The sequence below is a fragment of the Lontra canadensis genome, unplaced genomic scaffold (assembly GCF_010015895.1).
Source record: "Lontra canadensis isolate GAN:19392208 unplaced genomic scaffold, GSC_riverotter_1.0 scaffold104, whole genome shotgun sequence".
Lineage (NCBI taxonomy): Eukaryota > Metazoa > Chordata > Mammalia > Carnivora > Mustelidae > Lontra > Lontra canadensis.
Window position 1 is genome coordinate 1,282,511 of NW_022631098.1, and position 22,217 is coordinate 1,304,727.

Genomic DNA, 22,217 nt, shown 5'->3' on the forward strand with positions numbered 1-22,217 from the left:
CCCCACGTCATTCTTTGAAGGTCAACCTTCCACCAATAGATCCAAGTATTATCTGCCAGCTTTCTGCCTCTACAGGACTGTCTGAATCACTGGACCAGACCACAGTTTATGTGTCCCAGAAAAGCAGAGTATGTCATTTAAATAAAGATACGAAAAATTTTCATTCCTGGAGCATGTCAGACAAGAAAGGAAATGCGAGTGGCAATCCCTGACACCCTGGGGAAGTCCAAGATCAGCAGAGTAAGCTTACTGAAATGATGACACTTGAAAGGCAAGACTATTCTTGTAAGAATTACATGTATATGGAAATTTTCTTTTTTTTTAATTTTTTTTTATTAGAGAGAGAGAGAGCACAAGTAGGCAGAGCAGCAGGCAGAGGGAGAGGGAGAAGCAGACTCCCCACTGAGCAGGGAGCCTGATGCGGGGCTTGATCCCAGGACCCTGAGACCATAACCTGAGCTGAAGGCAGACGCCCAACTGACTGTGCCATCCAGGCTCCCTGCATGGAGATTTTCCAAATGAAAATCTCTGTTTCCTCATACAAGCTATTTTTCTCTACCAAAGCCTTGGGAGAGAGGGAAGGGAAGGGTTCCACTCCACCCTGTGCTGGCAAGTGTTAGAACACACTGATGAGATGCCGTTCACGACAGTATGTGGCAGAGATGATTAATATGGACAGCAAGGGTAGGTGAATAAGATTTCACTCTTGCTGCCAAGATTTACTAATTGGTTTCTCCCTTGCTGGGCTGGTACAGATCCCAAGGTTTTACCATTTCAATTTGAAAGTCTGCACAAATCACACTAAACGTTCCTGCCCAGATATATTTGGTTCTTCTTACCAAAATGGGCCTCACACAACATAGTAGGTACTTAAGGGAAAAGAAGAACACCACATCCTTCTCATTCCTCAAGGAGATTCAGGAAATCAAAGATTATGTGGTTCTTTCCTCTGTGCTTTAAAAGGAAGATCATGGGGCCACTGGTGATTTCAGCTCAGGTCATGATCTCAGGGTCATGAGACCGAGCCCCACATCATGCTCCATGTTCAGGGGAGAGTCTGCTTGAGATTCTTTCCCTCTGCCCTTCACCCTACCACTCCCCCCATCCCTCTTTCTCAAATACATCAATCAATCAATCACTCAATCTTTTAAAAGTAAAGATCATGGCTTACTTGTCCTCATTATGTTGCAAAGTTGAGAGCATCCTGGTTGGGGTGGGAGCTCAGAGGTGTAAACTGCTTGTCTTAACTGAGGTCAGGAATGGACACACTAGGCTCCCTTGGTATCTGGCCAGGTGGGGGCCCTGTGGGGAAACGGAGCAGGTGTGAGATGAACTGGACCAGTGGTATTGTAATACCGGTACTACATTTCCTTGTTGGTAAGTAAAGCATACTTTCCAGGACCAAACTTCCGTGAATCAGGAAACAGCCCACAGATAGACCGTGCCCTCTAGATGCTCTACTGTCTCTTCAGAATAACCAGAAACTTACACTATGTAACTAGAGCTTGTCACAGCTATACTAAACTACTTTCTTATTACTGCAGTAGACAAGATAAACTTTTGTGTCAAAAATAAATAAATATCCACAGATCCATGCTGATGTAAATAAATGAATAAATGAATGAGCAGAAGAGACAAATCCCCTGTGCGGAAAAATGTCGAATTATTTATGTAGATATTCCACCTTCAGAGAAATGGAGCTTAATTCTGCATCCCTTAAACATGGGCTGTGCAGTGACTTCCTTCCAAAGAGTACAATAAAGAATGGGGGGGGTTCTTTACAGTGAAGAAACCTGCTGTAAACCACCTCAGTTGGGCGATAAAAGTCAATTTCCACAGCAAAGATTTATATTATAGGATCTATCCCTGATAAGACCTTGATGAAAATGGCAGTTTCCTTGCAGGGACCTTCCTTCCATAAACCCATAACAGACGAGTCTGAGAAAAACATCAGACAAATCCCAACAGGAAGACATCCTACAGCGTACCTGACCGCCATTCCTCAAAAGTGTCCAGGCCATCAAAAGGAAAGGCTAGAAAATGGTCACAGCCGAGAGAAGCCCATAGAGTCATAGTTAGTGAAGGTGATGTGGTATCTTGGATGGGATCCTGAAACAGAAAAAAAGGACATTAGGTAAAAACCAAGGAAACTGAATAAAATAGAGGCATCAGTTCTTGCTAATGCATCAATATTTGCTCATCGATGGTAACAGAAGTTCCAGACTCATGTAAAATGTTAATGATGGGGAAACTGGGTGACATGTATGTGGAACTCTTTCTACCATCTTCATACTCTTTCTGTATATGTAAAAACTGTCATAAAAAGTAAAACTCATTTTTAAAAAGGAATGAATAAATAAATAAATATAAATAGTATCAGCTTCTTTTTGAATGCAGGGAGTTGGAATGAAAAACAAGAATTGAGTGTGTGCCCTGTTACTGGTTCTGTGCCAAGTGGGCTGCCACACCTTCCCGAGTCCCATTGGGGAGGGCTGGAAAAGACAGGTGTTGTGTCATGGTTATGATGCCCTGCCTCTGGGGCCAGACGGTCCTGAGTTGGCATTCCTGCCCTGTGTCTTACAAGCTCTATGACCTTGAGCCTTCGTTTCATCATCTGAGGATTATAACCTCTACCCCGTGGAATCAGTGTGAGGACTGAATGAGGAACTATTTAAAGACTTGGAAGGATAAAAGGGTGAGACATGAGTCATTGGAGGAAGCGGGACCCTCGGCAAGAACAAAATCCTGTGATCACTTGCACCGACAAAGTGTGTCAGCCGTTGTCAGCAGTGACTTGTTCTCAAAATCAAGCAGCAGAAAACACAGACTAGGGCCATCCCTGCATGTTTTGGGCAGGGCTTGGGAGAGTGGGACTCTTTCTCCGGTCTCCATTAGGCACCAGTCCTAATAGTGTCCCCTCCTTAGAAAGACTGAGAGCTAAGGAAATGAAGCTGCCTGTCTGGACCTCTGGATGAAGAGGAACGAGGCCGGCAACACTGTCTTGGATGATTTATAAAGATATCAGCTGACCATTTTATTTATTTCAGTGGCTTAATGGAGCACTTTTTTTTTTTTTTTTTTTTTTTTTTTTTGGTCAGGGGATGTTAAAATTTCATTCCTTTCAAAAGAATGATTGCTGTATCTTCATTTTTAGGATTGCTCACTATGTGTTTAAAACCTGGCTTTGGAGGAGAATGAAACATTTTCCAGAGCTGGCAGGAGTTGAAACTTTGGCAGTTTCTTCATTTAGCTGTAGGACTCAAGTCAAAGAACGCAGTCCAAGGAAGCCTTGATCTCTGTACCCCGTTCCCTGCAGTCAAACTTCCAGGAGCCCTAAGGTAGCACTACCCTGATTTCCCTCCCTACAAAGATGGAAAATTCAGTCCAACGCTCATGCTGAATCCTTTGAGGGCTACCCAATCCTTCATAAAATGAGACCTCTTCCTTTTCAGCATTTGAATCCACAACCTTTGGTGATCTTTGTCTACGATCACATTGGGGTCCTGGAAAGACCTCAGTAGTTATGACTTCTCCAATACTGAATGGCAAGAGTCAGAGAATGGCTTTGGAGTAAGAGAAACTGGGATTAAAATCCTGGTTCTGCTGCTTGATGGCTCGGCAAACCTTCAGGCATCTCGTCTACCCTTTCTGAGCCTTACTTCCCTCGACAAGACTCAGATTGGATGGTAAATGCAAAACGCCTCACACAACACTTAGTACCTGCTCAACATTCCACAACAATATGTTTATCAGAACATGGGTTTCAAATGAAACAGAGATGGTTCCAGAAGTCTTGCGGAATTTGCCTAAAATGGGAGGAAAATCAAGGTACAAAAACGGAGCCTAATAGTTTAAAATTAGTTTGTTGAGGGAAAAAAAAAATCAACTCCTAATGACGGTGTGAATCATTCCAGTTGGCTGATCGGGCTTGAGCCAGTGTAGTCGCCATGGCTTGAAATTTACAAAACGAGACGTGAACTGCTTCTGAAAACTAAGAGAGCAACACACGGGCAGTCTCATCAATCTGTACAACCTTCCACGACCCCCTCCCATGACCCACACAGCCAACAAGCATCCTCCCGTCTTCCCTGCAGCCTCTTGAACATCATTTTGCCTCTAGAAACAGGATCTGTTCATATATATTGTCATAATGGAGGCTCCTGGGCCCAAAGAAGATCCCATCTGTCCCTGTCACAGGTGACACCCTCCCAGCCAGATTACAAAGCCAGTTCTGCGTACTCTTTCAACCCCTTCTGGCTAGTTCAAGACCTGCATGAAGGCTGAAGAATTCAGGACTGATTGATAACAATTTCGATCCCCTTTGGCTCTCTTGTTCCCTTTTTAAAAATTTCAATCTGCTTACCAGCTGCTTCTGTTCATAAATGCCAGTGGAACGGTAGCACCATATGTCTTCTGGTTATCTGGGCATCTAATGAAAAATGTATTTAAAGGATTCATCAGATCCTAATAGAAAGGCTAGAATGAGAATCAGTTCATCCCAAAACTGAGGTTCTGTCTTCCTGGCCAGAGCTGTGTTGCTACTGGTCCTCCCAGCCCGTTCTCCTTCCCTCTTCACTTCACTGCTGGTGCCTGCCATGGACATTCGCATGGAAATACGTATTTAGTAGACATGTATTAAATTTAAGGGAACCATGAGTACAAGGGAAGAGTTGTCTTGAGTTATATTAATATAAGTAGAGAGGCTTAAGAGAAATTTTAAGTTAGAATTCCTCTGGTAAGCTCTAGAAATGTATGTGCTTATGATAAATGACATGTATTTATATACTTATATATATTTTGATGCATGGCCTTGAATGCCTTGCTCCCAATTTATAAATTAGAGATGATTGTTTTTATCTACCACTGCCTATGGGTGACCATAAACCCCACTTCTCTTAAGACTCTAATAGGCTCTTTACAAATCAAGAAACTACCTTTCTGATTTTAAAATCAATAGTTAATAACCTTAAGGGGCTTACTAAAGAAAAAAAATGATTGAGAGTCTCTCAGAACTTTATTCCCTGTCTTTGGCAATTCTTCTAGAATTGCAGTTAATTGTCCCTTTCCTGGTGATTTCCCCACGCGCTACCGAGCCTTAAGGGAAGAGACAGCCTCTCTACACATAGCCCCAGCACAGAGCCCGGTGTGTTTGCAGCCGGAAGCACGGAATAGAAAAAACCCGAGACAGGACCGAGGTTAACGGTTTTTGCAATACTCAAGGCAAGCACTAAGGGACCGTCCTATGAGAGCGGAGGATCCTACAAGGATGACAGCATGGGGGCCTGGACAATCGTCTCTCTCGGTGTGAGTCTAGTACCCTGTCTTTCCTTGTCTGAAACTTCTACCGTGTGTCACTTTCCAGGCTGGGCAGCAAAGCTATAAAGAGTATATTTGCAAGCTCCCTGTTAAAACATGGTATCCGGGGATATCTAGCTTTTTCGCATCTTCGCATTCTACATTTTGCTCAGAACCAGCTGCCAGGACGCTCCCTAAGTAATTCACGTCCAAAGTACCCCCTAAGCATCACCTTAATGCAAGAGACAGATGAGGCCAAGCCCACTTCCACCAGGTCCCAACAACACAGACAATCTCACCTCCTCCCTTTCCAGTTCCCACTGGCTGTCAGCCTGCCAGCCTCACTGTGGTGTTTTATAAATTCAGCCCTCACTGCAGACACACCGACTGGGGAAAGGGAGCTCACGCAGCAGAGATCTGGCCTGAGTTAAATGCCTCCCCAGTGCTTTTGAAAGTGTGACATCTCATCAGATGTGTGCTAAGTCCAGCTGCACACAGTCCCCCGGCATGAGGAGCGTGGCCCTGCTTCTCAGCCAGCCTATTACCTCTCAATCCCTCACGGTCAAGCTGCCTGGTGTCTGGCTTGTCCCAGCTCCAGCAGGGAAATAGCACTGTTTAATGCAACCATGAAAACGGTATCGATGGAAATTCACAGGCTTCCTAGAGCAGCTGTGTTTTCTCATTGCAAGAGCAGGGGTCATAGGTTGGTTGCTTCGATTGCTTTGGTTTTTAAATAACTAGTAGGCAAGTATGCAAAATATTTGAAATGGCGTGCCATCCAGGGAAGCAATATCGAGCCTAGAGGCCAAGGCCATTGAGGGTTAGCCAGGAAGGATTTCAGGGGACCTCACTGAAAATTCCTCTTACTTGCAAGATGGCAAGGAGGAGGAAACCAAGAGTGACAGTCACATTTGTTGACTCAGCTGTCCTGAATTAAAAGATGGTATTTATTAAGGATTTCAACATCTCACACTCAGGATATTGTGAAAAGTTGCAAGGATGGTTTTCCTGAACCCAAAGTTCTTTTTTTTTTTTTAAGATTTTATTTATTTATTTGACAGACAGAGATCACAAGTAGGCAGAGAGGCAGGCAGAGAGAGAGGAGGAAGCAGGCTCCCTTCGGAGCAGAGAGCCTGATACGGGGCTCCATCCCAGGACTCTGAGATCATGACTTGAGCTGAAGGCAGAGGCCTAACCCACTGAGCGACCCAGACGCCCCCTGAACCCAAAGTTCTTAGGGGATATTTCAATCTATGCTCACCTCACAGCTGAGAATCTTCTTCAGTTTTTTGTTTTGTTTTGTTTTAACTTTCAGCTTCTATTTTTGTAATAGGCTCCTAAAAGTAGGAAAATATCATTTATTTCCTTTCCGTTTTTACCCTGTTTCATCACAGCAGGCCATGAATTTCTCCACTCTCTGTGGAGTCAAGGCCAAGAGGCGGCTCTGAGGTCACTACACAGTCACCTCTCAGAAAGCAGGGCAGTTTTCACGGTTACTTAATTCCTTAAGAGGGGGAGAGAGTGCTTGGGAAAGTAGCAATTTCTGACTGAACAGATTTTAGATATTCAGAAAGAGCTGCACCTATGTGGACAACGGAGAAGCAATCACACTTCTAACCCTAGGGGCAGAAGGGCTTTGCTCTTCAAAATCAGAGGCAGCTGAGGAAGCACAGCGGCAGAGGAATAAAGGGGACCTCATCTACGTGACTTAAACCAGCAGGGAAACAGATTCCAACAATGATTCGATGGGGGTTAGCCTTCGGCAAGAGACCTACTTCTGGCATTAGATCCTCCTCCTCTTCCTCCTCTCCCTCTCCCTCTTCCCCCCAACCTCAGATCTCTTCTGTTTTCTAGTCTTTTCTGCCAGGCTCCTCACCCTCCCCAATTTAAGCTAACTGGAAGACCACACAGAAGGCAAAAAATGAGCTCTCTGCTAAGATATAAAAAAAAAAACAAAACCAAAAAAAAACAACAACCCTAAAATGGAGAAACACTCAGTCTGTAGATTTGCATGGGTCCTGGGGCAGGGGCAACAGTAAATCCATGAGGCGGGTAAATGGGACCTTCAGAAAATCCCCGTCCCACTTTTCCTGTTGTTCTCTCCCTCCGCTGGCCAGCTTACATGGTGGGGGTGGGAGTGGGGGGTGCCACCGACAAAGAAGGCCCCATGCATGGCGGGGCTGCACAGATCAGCCTCCCTCAAGTAGAATCTTTCCCAACAACTCCGTCTTCGTTGTCCTTCTGGAAGCTTCTTCCCTGCATCCCAAGCTCTTCTACCCTTACAGGCACCCTCCACCACCACACTTGGACTCCCAGGCTGCCAGCGCAGCCCCAGGCTTGCTCTCCTTTCCTGGCATCTGCTCTCTTTTGAGAGAATAACCCTTCCATTGAGCCTCCTGTGTGGGACTTTCAGTCCCATGAAGAAAAATCCTACTGACCGGTCCCTGAAAACCGCAGTCTCACTTGGAGCTCATCTTCAGCAGTTAATCCTTCTGGAGGTCTAAGCTACTTAAGGCCCAGAAAATCTCCAGCAAGAGGGCCTAGGGTGGGCTTTGACCCTAATGTTCTAGGGAGTGAACATTAAGTCCCATATACCAGAAGCAAGGAGCCGTTGCACCCGCACACCCCCGCACACACACTTCCACAAGACAAGCATGTCCTCCACATCGGTTCACTCCGGGCCCATTCTGAAGGGAGAGCAACTCCATACTCTGCATACTCTGCACAGGCCCTGGCTCGGGCTTCCAGATGTCACGTGGGCAATGGCAGCCCCTGCTTTGTTTGACCTCTGACTTCCAGGTCACACGCCACCCAAGGCTTCTCTACATAAGGACACAGGTCCCCTTAAGCACATCCATTATTTGAAAACTGCTCTTAAAAAAATGAGATCTGGCCTTTTCTACCTCCATCAGATTGGAAAGAACTGAAGGTTTGATAATACGCAGAATGAGTAAGAATATGAGGAAACAGGTACGCCTCTACATTGGAGTAGAAATTCAGATCATCTCTTCAGAAACCAACATGGCAATTTCTCTGAGCTTTCCAAATGTTCCTAGACATACAATGAGGGATACATGTACCAGTGTTATTAATAACATGAAACTGGAGGGGACTTCAACTCCACCAACACAACACCAGTTAAATACACTACGGTATGTCCGTACGATGTCCCTATGATGGAGTAACATGAGGCTATTTAAAAAATGGACAGCTGTCAGTCTACACGGGCTAACAGGAAAGCTCTCCAGACAGAAAGGCAGCTCATCGCTATTATTACCTCATTTACACAAAAAGGCTCTTTATCTATATGAATATATAATCGTAGAAAACTTCTGGAAGAATGTTCCTTGTCAGTCAGGGTCCAGGCCGAGAACAAACTACCGCAGATATTTCCAGCAGAAGAACCGAACACACCCGCAGACCAGACGATGGGAAAAGCTCAGATGCAAAATGGCGCGGGGTGAGAAGCTGCTGAGTCCAGCAAAACCCAGGAAGTTGCAATGACCCCAGGGCGGGAGGAGAACCAAATCCCAGGTGCCAGAGCCACCACGGAGAAGCTGGGACCGTGATGGGCTCCTGAGAGGGTACAGGACCACAGAGGAGAGGCACCTGCCTTAGAAATGCCACCTGAAGCCAAGGGGGTACCACCCAGGGTCCCGCCAGCACATTCCATCAGGGAAACCTTCCCAGAAACCTGAGGATAAGCCAGAGGGTGGGAAGTGAGCTCCCCGCAAATACAGAACAGAGGAGAGACAGGATCCGAGGGCACAAAGGCAAATGTCCCGCAGAGTAACACAAAAATGTGGTTTTTGTGACAAAGTAGGACTCTTCTTCTGTACTTGTTGAATATTTTTAAAAGTACACATACTATTTTTACCGTACATTTTAATATAATAAGTTGCTTTTTTAAAGGCTGTACAATTTTCTATTGTATCACTCAAGTTCATTATGCTATCCTGTAAGAGCTCTTCCCTCTCAAGAGGTCCCAGAGCCTGGGGCCCAGAAACGCCCAGATGCAACCATAGGAAACTCTTCATCTGAGCAGAGATGAACTTGAGCATAACAAGGGGCATGGAATCTGTACATTTTTTTTAAATAGGCAACAGGCAGTGATTTTCCAATTCTGGGACCAGGCAATGAGTCAGGCCCACCAACCGCAGTCACTCCTTTGGTCTGGTTTGGCAGCGAAGGACTTTCAAGCAGCTTTCGTACACACAAAATACCTGCAAGAAATTCTCTGTGGGTATCGAAAATCTGAAACCTCCTTTCCTGGACGATTCTGCGATTAATTAGGTTTGCTATAGCTAACTGTTACGTTTGGGTCATGTGCCTTAAAAGAAAGCATCAGGCCTGAAGAGGACCTTGGAATGCATCTTTTTTAAAATCACAGCTTTATTAAGACACAATATACATAAGCTAAAACTCACCTCCTTAATACGTACAAGTCAGTGGTTTTCAGTCTATTCATAGAGTTGTGCAACAATCACCACAATCTAATTCAAGAAAATTTTCATCAACCCCCAAAGAAACCCTACACCTATCGGTCATTCCCTATTCTCCTCCCTCGCCAGCCCATGGCAACAACTAAGGTATCTTCTGTCTGTAAGAATTTGCGTATTCTGGACATTCCATATAGATGGGAACTAAGCAATGACATACAATATAACGTGCTTTTGGTGACCGACTTCTTCCACTTAGCGTAACGGCTTCTGGGCTTATGCATGTTGTAGCTCGAATCGTACACCATTTTTGGTACAGCTGAATAATATTCCATTATATGAATATAATACATTTTATTTCTATATTTATAGGAGTTGTTTCCATGTTTTAGTCTTACGTGCATCACAGGTATGAACATTTGTGTGCGAGTCTTCGTATGGATGTGTTTCAGTGCTCTTGGGTAAGGATGCAGTGTCTCCACATTCTTACCACTACTTCTTAAAACAGTCTGTTAGTTTTCAGTGTATATACTTCTTTTTTCTACTTTTATTGAGATATAAATGACGCACAGCACTGTATAAGGTTAAGGTGTTTGGAACAATCATTTGACTTACATATATTGTGAAATGATCACCACACTAAGTTAATATCCATCATCTCATACATTTATTTAAAAAAAGAGAAAAATATATATTTTTAAAATTTTGTTCTTTTGTTAAATTTATTCCTAAGTATTTTATTCTTTTTTGTTCCATTGTAAATAGAGTTTTCTTCATTTCCTTAATATTTTAATTGCTTTTCTTAATTTTATTTTGAATTATTCATTGCTAGTGCATAGAAATACGATTGATTTTTCTGTGCTGATATTGTACCCGGCAACCTTGCCAACTTATTTATTAGTTTTCAGCCATAAATTTATAACCACAGTAATAAATTTCCCTCTAAGCATTGATTTTCCTGCACTCCAATAATTTGGGGATGGACTGACCCACTTAAAAAGGGCAATAAATAGCCTTGTTTTCTCTGGTCACACTCTTCTGTTGTTAAACTCTATTTTGCTGATATTAATAAAGCCACATCAGCCATCTTTCGGGTATTGTCTACATGGTATCTTTGGTTATCCTCTTATTTTTAACCTATTTGATCTTGCTATCCAAATTGTGCCTCTTATACAGAGAACGCAGTTGGATTATATTTTTTATTCATTTCTGTGACTTTAGGTTGGAGTGTTCAGTCCACTTACACTTAATATAATTACTGAAAAGGCAAGATACATTTCTGTCATTTTGCTATGTGTTTCCTGTAAGTATGTATCTTTTTTTGTTTCTCTTTTCCTCCATCATTGTTTCTATTGTGCTTCACAGGGATTTTCCTAGTGTACGGTTTTAATTATCTTGTCTCTTTTATGATTTTTTGAGTGATATTAGTAATTAGTAAATTAATTTAACTTATAATCTTCTAGTTAGATAAGCACATAGTCCGTAGTATACAAAAGCTTTGCTGCAATATGGCTTTAACCCCACCTCCTTTGTGCTGTTGTCATAAAAACTGCATCTTTATACACTGTAAGTCCAGTGACACAATATTATAATTATTGTCATGCAGTTTTCAGTAGGAGAAAAAAAAATTACAGATACAAATACACTTATACTGTCTTTTATACTTATCTACGTAGTTATCTTTACTATTTTATCTTCTTGTTGATTCATAGTACTATTATATCCTATTATATATAATATGAATATATTACCTATAATATCTATTATCCTTTTGTTTCCGTCTGATGTACACTCTTTAGTGTTTCTTGTAGGGGAGATCTGTTAGCAACAAATTCTTTCAGCTTTTGTTTATCTGGAAATGTCTTAATTTATCCTTCATTTTTGAATCATAGTTTTGCTGGATATTGAAATCTTGGTTAATAGTCTTTTTCTTTCAGCACTTTAAATATGTCATTTTACTGCTTTCTGGTGTCCGTGGTTCCACTTTTTTTTTTAAGGATTTTTTTTTTTTTTTTTAGAGAGAGAGAAGAGACATTGAGCATGAGTGGGGGAAGGGGCAAAGGCAGAGAGAGAAGCAGACTCCCCACCGAGCAGGGAGCATGACATCAGGCCCGATCCCAGGACTCCGGGATCATGACCTGAGCCCAAGGCAGATGCTTAACTGAGCCACCCAGGCGCCCCTGATGTCCATGGTTCCTGATGAGAAGAGTCAGCTGATCATTACTGATAATCCCCGGTATGTGATGAGTCACTTTTCTCTTATTGCTTTTAAGATTCTCTGTCTGGGGGATTTCAAAACTTGACAGTTTTTAATCACTATTTCTTCAAATACTCTTTCTTCTCCGTTTTCTCTCTCCTTTCTTTTGGGGATTTCCATTATGCATATAGTGATATCACACAGACCGCTGAATTTCTGTTCATCTTTTTTCATTCTTTTCTACTTTCCGTTCCTGAGACTGCATAACCTCTATCAATCTATCTTCAAGTTCTCTGCCTTATCCTTTTTCCTGTTCAATATGCTACAGAGCCCCTCTAGTGAATTTAGCATTTTATTTATTGTACTTTTCAACTGCAGAATTTGGTTCCTTTAGATAATTTCTCTTTATTCATATTCATTATTTGGCAAGACATTGTTCTCATTTGTTCCTTTAGTTTTTTAGACATGGTTACCTTTGGCTCATTGATCATATTTAAAATAGCTTATTTTTTGGTGAATGTGCAATATTACTCAGCCATCAAAAAGAATGAAATCTTGTCATTTGCAGGCACAGATGGAACCAGAGAGTATGATGCTAAGTGAAATAAGTCAGTCAAAGAAACACAAATACCATATGATTTCACTCATATGTGGAATTTAAGAAATAAAACTGATGAACACAGGAGAAGAGAAGGAGAGGCAAGCCATAAACAACTCCTGACAGTAGGGAACAAACAGAGGGTTGCTGGAGAGGAGGTGGGTGGGGTTATCTGGGGGGTGGACATTACAGAGGGCATGTGATATAATGAGCACTGGCTGCTATAGGCAGCTGATGAATCACTAAATTCTACCCCTGAAACTAATAATACACTACATGTTCACTAACTTGAATTTAAATAAATAAAATAAGATCTTGGTGTAGTAAAAATGTCTGGTTTTCCTAGGGGTAGTGTCTAGTGATGGCATTTTTTTTCTGCGTATGGGCCATACTTTCTTATTTCTATGCATATTTCTTAATTTTCTTTAAAAACTAGGTATTTTAAGAGACATGCTTATTTACTTTTATAAAAATCTGATCCTCCCTGCCCAAGGTTTGTTGCTGTTGCCTGTTCAGTGAAATTAGTCCTGTGAAGTTTGTATCCTTTGTTACATGGGGCCACTGAAGTCTCTACTTGAGTAACTTAATGGTCAGCTAAAGACTGGACAGAGATTTCCTTACATGCCTTGAATCAGGAAGTGTCTCTGTCTGTGCTGGAAGGTTCTGTGCATGTATCGGGGCAAGCCTCCCGAGCTCTGGCAGGCGGTGTACAACTCTTCCTCAGCCTTCCTAGCCTTGAGGTCAGAGAAACAAGGGCCTTTTCATGCCTTTCGTAGGCTTGCACACATCCATGCTCATGCCGCGTGGACATCTCGTTCTCAGCTTTTTCCTTTAAGTGCTGTCTGCTGCATTTTTTAGCCCTAACTGGTTATTTACCACCCTGGCCAGTGTTAAACAGTTGCTGTTGGTTCACTCCAGGGAGAGGACTATCGACGCAGAGTGAGTCCTGAAGGCATATAAAGACAAGCTATGGGAATAGACATTTTTAGTGAGCTACCGGAGAGGACAAATAATGTCAAATTTCTAGGAACGGGACTTTTAGAGAGTTCCAAACCCGTATCACCCTCTTCACTAGCCATTAGTTTGCCGGTGTCAGGGTGTCAGTTTTCAAAGTTATTGCAAATCTAAAAAAGAGAGAGAGGTGAGTGCAAGTTAAGATACCATAAAGCTCAATATTCTCACCGTGATCCAGCTGACTTTCTGGAACAGACATTCCTCACATGCTGCAATCCTGTCATTTCCAGAGTTCTGTACATTCTAATTTTGACCATTTTCGTCAGTGTTCTTGTTGCTTTTCTGGAAGGAGGAAGGGATTGTCAAATGTTCTTACTTCATCATTTTCAAAGTGCTTCTCTACCTGACTCTTGATTTCAATTCTGCATGTTCAATAGATTTCAAATTTCTCTCTTTATTCTACACTCATCATTTTGCTTGCATTTAATAAATGGCATTGACCTAAAACATGTGCTATTATGAAAAAGGCATTTCTTCCTTATTAAGATGCTGGGGATCTTTCCATATCAGTAACTTTACCATCAATTTTAATGGCTATATTCCATGTAAGGCATATTTCCTCATTTTTAAGAAGATTACATTTGATACATAATGCATATCTTTAAGTTATGAAGCAGAGCCCCACAATTCACACCCACAAACTCAACACTTAACTTAAAAAAAAAATAAAACATTTTGTAAAAAACATTAAGGCTGAATAAATTAGATTTGTTCTATGTTCACAGATAGATAAGCTCAATATTCTAAAAAATGTAAATTCAACTTAAATTAACCTACAGAATACTGTAATATCAATCAAAATCTTAACATAGTTTGTTGAGAAACTTCACAAATTGATTCTAAAATTAACATGAATGATCCAAGGCCCAAGAATATTTGAAAAGAATAATACAGGAGACTTGTTCTCCTGGACATCAAGATTTATTATAAAGCTGTCATAATTAGTGTATTTTATGGAATAAGACCCAAAAAAGCACTAAGCATAAGAAAAAGATTGATAGAACTGGTTACTTTAAAATCAAGAATGTATTACTCAGCCAACAAAAAGGATGAAACCTTTCCATTTGCAATGACGTGGATGGAACTAGAAGGTATTATGCTAAGTGTAATGTCAGTCAGAGAAACACAAATACCATATGATTTCACTCAGATACAGAATTTAAGAAACAAAACAAATGAACTTAGGGGAAAGGAAGGAAAAATAAGATAAGATAAAAACACAGAGGGAGGGACCTGGGTGGCTCAGTGGGTTAAGCCTTTGCCTTCGGCTCAGGTCATGATCCCAGGGTCCTGGGATCAAGCCCTACGTCGGGCTCTCTGCTCGGTGGGAAGCCTGCTTCCCCCTCTCTCTATGCCTGCCTCTCTGCCTACTTGTGATCTCTGTCTGTCAAATAACTAAATAAAATCTCAAAAAAAAAAAAAAAAACACACAGAGGGAGACAAACCATAAGAGACTCTTAACTCTAGGAAAGAAACTGAGGGGAGGTGGGCAGGGATAGGGTCATAGAGGTAGGGAGTGTGTGTTGAGCATTAAGCGGGGCACTTGAGGTAAAGAGCACTGGGTGTCATATGCAGCTGATGAATCACCAAATTCTGCCCCTGAAACTAATAATACACTATATGTTAACTAAATTGAATTTAAATTTTAAAAAAAGAAGAATGTCTAAAAGAACATCATAAAGAAAGTGACAACAGGGATTTAGGTGATAGTAAAGTAGGAAAAAGAGGTCCAGTTGTCAAGGGAACACAGACATTTCAAGCTAATGCTTCTTCCCTTGATATCTCTATTCTCCAGAAAGTTTCACACCTGGTAAAAATCTATTCTAATTTTGTGAGTTTGTTGACCACAGAATGGAAATACTGAGAACTATAAAATGGAAGCCTGTCTTCAAGGAAAAGAGATTGAAAACTTCCTAAATGCCTAGTATGTGCCAGGCACTTTCTTTATGTTCTCACTTAATCATTTTGTTCTGTTTTCATTTAGTCCTCCTAATTCTTTGAGTTTAGGCATTACTCCTTCCTTCATAAAATGAATGATTTCTCTGAGGTTAAGTATTTTCTAGCAACAGCACTAAAAATAATGTTTAGTTTTATTCCAAAGTGCATATTCTTTCCACCTTATCAAGTTACTTTGTTATAAATCCCCTAACATTCATTATGTTGGGGAAGACAAAAAAAAAAGCAAATCCATACGAAGTATTTTTTTAAAACACTGCATGATATATTGACAGGATTGCCCTTCTATGGATCACTTTGAGGGGAATTTATATCATTACACTATGGATTTATTTTCCATGAAAATGGTAAATCTTTCTACTCATTTAGCCATACATGGACTTCCAAGGAAGTTTATAATTTTTATAACTTGCTCTATACATGTCTAGCACATATTTTTAATTATGTTAATTATTTAACATAATGATATAATATTATGTTAATAATATATATAATATATAACATAATATATAACTTAACATTATATAGTATTTAATTATTTTAATTATGTGTTCTGTTTATTTTTGTATGTAGAAATCCAATTTATTTTTTATAGTGGTCTTATATCCAGTCACTGCAACAGATGCTTGGGGCTCTGCACCAACCACATTTTGTCATCCCGCTTCCAATTTTAGCAAAAGAATGGTGGGCAATTTGATGTATATCCTGCCAGTATCCTACCTCAGACATACACTTTGGAGACTCTCCACCAACATCCCACATTTGGAGGGATAGTTCTAAGTCACAGTCGACACAGACCTTCAGAGAGTCATCAGTGGGATGAAAATGCAATTGTCCGCAGCCATAGCTAACTCGATAACACACTGTGTCTGGCTTCTCTCACTCCTGGTCCCCCTCTTCCAGCCACTTCACTGCAACTTCCTGAGGTCACCACCCAAAACAAGCCATGCATCCCAGTACCTTTCTCAGACTCCACTTTTAGATAAACACCTGTGTTGTTTTTAATAATTTCACCATAGATTCTTTTGCATTTTCTATGTATTCAATCACAGCACCTCATCATTTACAGATTTGTTAGTTCCAATTCTTAGGCATTTTGTCCAATATGTTTTCTTACCCTAGCTAGGCCCTCCAGAAAAGGTGACATGGGCATCGGTATCTTATTCCTAATTTCTAAATTTCTAAATAATTCCCAATTTCTAATTTCTAAATAGATGCTTCAAACACTTTATGAAGAAGGATATTTGCATTCAATTTTTGTTAGGTATCTTTAAGTTAAGAAAATTTCTTTATAGTCATTTTTCACTAAAGTGTTTCTCATGAAAGGATGCTGATTAAAAAAAAAAAAAGTCCGGGGGTGCCTGCGTGGCTTAGTGGGTTAAGCCTCTGCCTTCGGCTCAGGTCATGATCCCAGGGTCCTGGGATTGAGCCCCACATCGGGCTCTCTGCTCAGTGGGGAGCCTGCTTCCTCCTCTCCCTCTCTCTGCCTGTCTCTCTGCCTTCTTGTGATCTCTGTGTGTCAAATAAAAAAAATAATAATAAATAAATAAAATCTTTAAAAAAATTAAATGTTTAAAAAAAAGGTCTGCATTTTTTTTCAGGTGGTTATATATTACCTTCCACATTCATCTGTTAATTAGTGACATTTGCAGATTTTTTTTATATTAAACCACTCTCAGATTTCTCTATTAGACTAAATTTGTTTATTATAGAGGCACCTGCGTGGCTCAGTTGGTTAAGCATCTGCCTTTAGCTCAGGTCACAATCTCAGTGTCCTGGGATCAAATCCTGCATTGGGCTCCTTGCTCAGCAGGGAGCCTGCTTTTCCCTCTGCCTGCCACTCCCCTTGCTTGTGCTCTCTTTTTCTTTCTCTCTGACAAATAAATACATAAACTTTTTTCAAAAACTTGTTTATATTATCATTTTATGTAGTGTTGGATATGGTTTGCTAATGATTTTCTTTTTTTTTTACAATTCATACATTTATATTCACAAGGGAGATTTGTAGATAATTTTCTTTCTCAGGCTATACTCACTTGATTTTGCAATGAAGGTTCCATTTAGCTCCATTAAATGATGTGGGAAATATTCACCCTTTTCCTGGGTTCTAAGAGTTCATGTAAGCTTAAAATCAACTTTTAGGCACCTGGGTGGCTCAGTTGGTTAAGCATCTGACTTTGGCTCACATCATGATCTCATAGTCCTGGAACTGAGCCCCACGTAAGACTCCATGCTCCAGGGGGAGTCTGCTTCTCCCCTATCCTCTCCCCCCCCCCATTCATGCTCTCTCTCTCTCAATAAATAAATAAAATCTTTAAAAATAAAATGAGCTTTTCATTTAAAGTTTCACAGAAACTATATTTTCCTTGTTTTCTTAATATTTTCCTTGTATTTTTCTAGCAATTTAGTGATTGCTATGGACTGACTTATGTTCCCTCCAAATGCATGTGTTGAAGGCCTACCAATCGGTGTGCCTGTATCTGGCGTAAGAAAGTAATTAAGGTTAAATCATGTCATAAGGGTAGAGTTCTGATCCTAAGGGATTAGTGTACTTGTAAGGGCTGTTAAACAGCTAATTTTTTTTCCTGCCATGTGAAAGTACAGTGGGAAGGCAGCTGTCTATTAGCCAGGAATGATTCTCACCAGGAGCAGCACCTTAGTCTTGGACTTCCCAACCTCCAGAATTTCAAGAAAATAAATTCCTGTTGTTTAAGCCACGTAGACTGTGATATTTTTTTTTTTAATAGAAGCCTCAGCAGACTAACATAATGATTATAAAAGTATTGAGGCTTTCTATTTCTTTTTAGGTTTGAATTTTTTAGGATTTCATCCAAATTTATTGGTATACGTAACATTTTCTTTCATAAGTGATCAGGTTGAAGCCCAGAGAAGTTAAGTGACCTACTTAAAGGCACAAAGTTAGTTAGTGGCTTGATTGAAAAATCAGGTTTTTAAAAAATTGTGTTGTTGGTTAATAACCCTTGAAAATTTACCAGTGCAAAGACAGGTTTAATTAAAAATTCTGATGCTCCAAACACCATGGACTAGAAATTCTAACTTTTAATTAAATATCATTTGAGATTGCATATTCGACTAGTATAACCTTTGGAAAAAATTTAATAATCATATTATGCATTAGCCAGCTCATTTCTTTCAAATATTCTCGATACCTAATCCCCCAAAGAGGAGATAGCTATTACATGGGCATTAGGCAATTACCTTTCCATAACATATTTCAGAGCTATGGGTGAATCGGTCAAAAATCATATTTCAGATGAGAGTGAGGCCATTGAATCACATAAATAATTTCCATGAGTAGCGTGCAACACGGCTGGGAGTCACAGCCGTAGCCAAACAACCAGAGCTGGGAAAGTAGCCAAATCCATATGGTAATGATCTATTGGTTACTAAAAGATGAAGTCCAGACATGGGACTTCAGCGTTCGCTTTGATTACAGAACAGGCAGCAGAAGCGTGAAGGAAGAGCGCATCTAGGGGAACATGGTGGGAGTGTGGTTCCAGAAGTGTGGAGAGAAATTAGCTGGAAACAACAACAACAGCAGCAGCAGCTTCCTGGACAGACCTTCTAGAAAGGTTGTGCCTACAAAGTCAGACTCAGAAGACTGAAATCCCCAGTCAGATAGCTGGAGACACAGGCTCATCCCAATGGCAAACCCCTAGTCAGGTATCTGCATTCTGAGGGCCACAGAGAAAATTCAAGAGTCTATAAAACCTGAGAAGAAAGAAGAAAGATTGATAAACATGACAGCCACTACAGATAGATTACCAAGTCTCAGCCTGATGCTTCATGTCCATCATTGCATTAAATTCTCTCAACCACTGTATGAACGCACTAAAGCTGTAAGAGACAACATCTCACAGCCTACAAGACAGACAGATGTTGCCACCATTGGACAGAAAACAGACTTGAATTTTCCCAGCTCCACTGCAGAGGGAAGGTTCTTGATTCATTGACACCCTACCTCCTCACTGCATCAGAAATGTGGCAGGAATGTCTGCTCGTAACTGAGTGCTCATCCTGACTTCTGGAATGGAACCAAGGCAGGGCAAAGACAAAAGACTGGCATCCCCAAATTTGACAAAAAGCAGTGTGTTTCATTATCTCTCATGTACGATAAACCATTGCAAGATTTAGGGGCTTAAAACAATAATGATTCCTTGTTTCTCACAATTCTGCAATCTAAGTAGTCTTTAGTTGGCATTTCTTCTGGGGCTAGATTATCCAAGATAGCTTCTTTTGCCAGTATGGTACTTTAGTTAGAATGGATGGAACCAGTGGAACCGTTCCAGTTGTCCTAGCATCCATCTCTCCCCCTCTCTCTCTCCCCGCAACACACACACATAGTCTCTCCAAGAGCACAGCCAGACATCTTTATTTAGTGCCTCAGGAATCCAAGATTGAACAGCCCAAGAGTACAATACCCCAGTATACAAATTATTTTCAAGCCTCTGCTTGTGTCATGTTCGTTCATGTCCCATTGGCCAAAGCCCAGAATTAATATTAGAGGAAACTACATAAAATGTGAATATCAAAAGTTAAGGCATACATGCTGTAAAAGTTATAAATGGTGTTTCTTCTATCTCAGGTAAATCTATTACAGGCAGAGAAGGACTGAGAGGAATCTGGAGTCAATGCACCTACAAAAAGGTGAACCTCAACGACACTGCAGATTTGCAGAGTCCTCCTCCGGCGTGGTCAGATATTGTAGTAAGTATTACTCCAGGGTATCAGCCAACTTCACAGAGGCTAACGTGAGGAAAATGGGTTTTTATAATAAACATACTGTAGACATAGCATGGCAATATGGAATCCAGAAGCAAATGATGCTCGGGAATCAAAAAGGCAGAAAACTGATCTCAAAGGAGTAGATCCAACCATGGAATTCTACTTCCTGACAAATTTCAAGTCAAGAGGACCTAGGAATACTGGAGATGTGCTCCTGCCATAGCCTATGGAAATGGGGATAAAACGCGTTAAAACACTCACAACCCAAGTACAGGATGACAACTTGATTTCAGGAACTAGACAAAAGCCTAGTTTCTGAAAATGGGAAGCCCATCAGAGTTGTACTAGTCAAAAGAGGACTTGATTCTGAGTCCCTGAGCATTAATTTGGAGATGCTTTGATTGCCCCAAATCACAGATATGGCTGCCAGCCTCTATGAAGTGGACCACGTCCTTTCATATTTATTCCTCCTTTCCTTTAACACCACCACTAACCCCTTATGCAGAGTTTTGATGGGGTCGTGCCTGGCTCTTCTCTACACGGTGACAGCAATGGGCATGCAACCTTGTCAATAACGAATTATCCTCTCAATGAGAAACATTTATTCTAAAGTGTGAGCCCCTGTTCTAAGCAGGGCTAATCAGAGTCCTTCTCCAGGGCTGATTTTCAGACATGGGAAACAGAACTTCCTGTTGGGATTGCTGGAATAGTATGTAAATCTGAGTGTGAGTGGTTTTTTTCCACCATAGGGACAGTCTCTCAATAGGATAAGTCAAGCAGGCACCAGCACACACACAAAAAGAGAGCCTGACTGAGCAAGTCTCGGTGGCTTTCCCTGAGGCTAGACTTCCTACGTCTCTTCCTTTAAGATTGTGAGTTACACCATTACTTTTGCTACTCTGTGACTGTATTCATCTGTGTGGGCAGCTATAATAAAATGTCATAGACTGAGAGCCTTGAAAACAACAGAAATTTATTCCCCACAGTTCTAGAGCCAGGGAAGTCTGAGATCAAGGTGCTGGCCAAACTGGTTCTAGTAATCTCTCTCTTCCCAGCGTGCCCCGAGAGCTTCCTGCTTGCTGTGTCTTCACGTGGTCTTTCCTCAGTGCATGCAAGGAGAGAGGGTGAACTCTGGTCTTTCTTTCTCTTCTTAAAGGGACACTCATCCTATCAGATCAGAGCTGTAACCTTATGACACACTACTTTTACCAACGCTCTACCTCCATATACAGTCCCATTGAGGTTTATGACTTCAATATATAAATTGGGGGGGGCACACAAACATTCAGTCCATAGCAGTAACCAATCTACCATTTTCCCTGCAATGAATATGTTTCTGCCAATGAATATGTTTACAACCAAAGAACCCTGAGTTTGCAGACAGAAGATCTATTCCAGGGGTAGAAAAGTTGTCAGACCTTCATTGATCCTATTTGTGAATTATCAAATAATTGCAATGGGTATGTTTGCTGCATTACTACCATTCTATAATGCATTACTACCATTCTATAATGACAATACCAGGTAACATGTACTTTTTCACTTACCTGATGGCATTTTTTCAGCACTTATTATGTCTCAAGTGCTAGGAAACAGAAAGTCAAAACAGACACAGTTTCCTCCTCTAGAGAAATCCTTTCCTCTTCTTTATTTCTTTCCAGGCACATTCACATACACTGCTGGAGGCATTTCAATTTTCAAAGCCAGTTCTTTTCATTATTAAAAACTTGGCAAAAGAAATAGTAGTATAGACTGTCAAGGGAAAAAAATTGATTACTCATATAGCAACTAAAATAAATAGCCATAAATCACACCTGACAAATCCAAGCTCTGCCTGGGTAGGAAGCTTTCTTCTTTGCTCCTCTGCATGGGCAGAACATCTGAGATAAAGAGCACCCTTTACAAACTCGGAAGCACGTATTCACTGATCCTTGCATTCATAAAAGACAAAGACCCTACTGGTGGTGACTGT

General features: G+C 41.0%; 1 long non-coding RNA gene across 1 annotated transcript; it reads right to left on the reverse strand.

Moving 5' to 3' along the window:
• Positions 1–2,087: 2,087 nt before the first annotated feature.
• LOC116855599 lies at positions 2,088–21,932 on the reverse strand. Its single transcript, XR_004380389.1, has 3 exons — positions 21,793–21,932; positions 13,712–13,825; positions 2,088–2,109 (listed from the first exon to the last, which is right to left on the reverse strand). It is a non-coding gene; the product is annotated as an uncharacterized LOC116855599 (long non-coding RNA).
• Positions 21,933–22,217: the final 285 nt, after the last annotated feature.